Source organism: Propithecus coquereli, unplaced genomic scaffold (assembly GCF_000956105.1).
Source record: "Propithecus coquereli isolate 6110/MARCELLA unplaced genomic scaffold, Pcoq_1.0 Scaffold28, whole genome shotgun sequence".
Lineage (NCBI taxonomy): Eukaryota > Metazoa > Chordata > Mammalia > Primates > Indriidae > Propithecus > Propithecus coquereli.
Genome location: NW_012148396.1, coordinates 6017771 through 6019835, shown reverse-complemented (window position 1 = coordinate 6019835; position 2065 = coordinate 6017771).

Genomic DNA, 2065 nt, shown 5'->3' with positions numbered 1-2065 from the left:
TTCTATAATGATTAAAAATAAAGAGAAAAAGGATTGATTAATTTGGATCCTCAAATAAATACCAACAGAAAATTCCAGGTTGAGCACGGAAGTCATTAAAAAGGAGGTTGATCTATTATGGCCACAGTGTACAGTCCGTGTGGAATGTAGAGAAATAAAAGAATCATTATCTCAGGGGAAAAAATCTTTCTCACATACATCAGCACTTTTGCTGATATTAAAACTGATACCCAGGAATATTAGTTTTGTAATTGATTAAGATCACAGAGTTATGTGGTATAAGATTTGGGGCAAGAGGTTACCACAACTGACTCCTACTTTATTTTTCTAATGTGAGCATTCGTAGGATTTTTAAAAATACATATCCTTTTTATCACTGGTAAAAAATAACTCAGAAAGATTCCATTTTGTTCTCAAGAAACTAAACATAACACTTTAGTCACATAATCCATGAAGCAGCATAAACGGTCGTGTTGGAGGAAACAGACCCTGGCATGCAGTGCAATTGTAAGCAGACATAAGTAGTGGTATCTGGTGTCAGACACTCTGCATATGAAATTTGGGTCAACTTATATATCTCTTTGAGGCTTAGTTTTCTCATTTGTAAGTGGCTGTAATATTGCTTGCCTTCTAGATAATGGCATATCATTCCAGGTAATGAGATAACAGATGTGAGAACGTTGGACACATAAAGAAGGAACTAGATAGATTCAACTGCATCTCAGTTGGATCCACGCGAATTGTAACCAGACATCTGTGTCTGGCCTTCCCTCTGTTTACAAGTAGGGCTAGAAATGGTAGCATCAAGAGGGAAGGAAGCAGCCAACTGGATATGAGAGGGCCACAAATTTGTATTTTATCTATTGAGTCAGTATTTTTCTAAGCATTGTCCGTGTACTTCCTCCAGCAATCTGAACTGCTGTGGGGATACTTAGAGATGAATATTACTGTATTTTCTTTGTACGCCTTGATCAAGCCACATAGAAAAGCCTTTTATATTCAGAAAAGTGTTCAGTGTGATTGGAGAGCAGAATATGATGGGGACATGAAAGAGTTAAATTAAAACATGCAGATTGAGCCAACTTTGTCATAACAGGGTAGGTGCTTTTTATCATACAAGAAATGGAGAGTTAATTAAGGAGTTTTTAAAGTAAGGGAATGCAGGATTATATTCATAAAATCATTCGGAATTGAGAAGAAGCATATTTAATATTTCTTCTCAATCATAGTAGAGTTACAATTCATTTATGATACAAAGACAAGAAGTACAAATGCACAGAAATACCAATGACAGATGAGGTGCCTTGAGTCCATGCTTATATCCTGCATCTATATCATTTTTGCTTATAGCATGCGGGGCTCATTTGCTCAGTTAAACATACAGACCTGTATTGAATTCCACCAGGCAGCAGTTTCTCTTCTTGGCAGTGGAAATTGGAAAATTGAATTTTCCTCTGCATTCTAATCTGATTCAAAATTTATTTTGTATTTAGACCCTTTTATATAATTATTGCCATTATCATTATTTAGCAACTGTGCTTAATCTATTAATGAAAAATTGTTATTTTTTTAATGTTAGTGCTCCTCAAGGTCTATTAGGATTGCTTATTGTTAGGAGCATGGCGTAGGGGGGAGTAAAGCTGGGGAACTGTAGAATAGTCATAGTTCTGAGTTCTGAGAAGCCAGGCAGGGAGTAAGGGGTGGAGATAAAAACAACAACAACAACAACAACACAGCATGGAGGAGCAGGAAGAAGACTGGATAAGGATATTGAAAGTCTGAATATCCAATTCCAATATTTATTCTAACTAGCTATATGATTTTAGAATAGAAAATTCCTGAACTTAGGTATCACACGTGCAATAAAAAGACGTGGGAGAAAAAAAAAAAAAGTGTCTTGATTGTCTCTCCTAGCTTAGATCCTCATAAACTTAACCAAACAGAACAGGATTTTTATGATAGCGAAACTGCCCTGGCACACACTGTCTTCCTATTTGTGACTTCTGGCATGCTCAGAACACAGCCTGCCACTTAATTATACCAGCTTTAGCACTTTAGGGTCCCT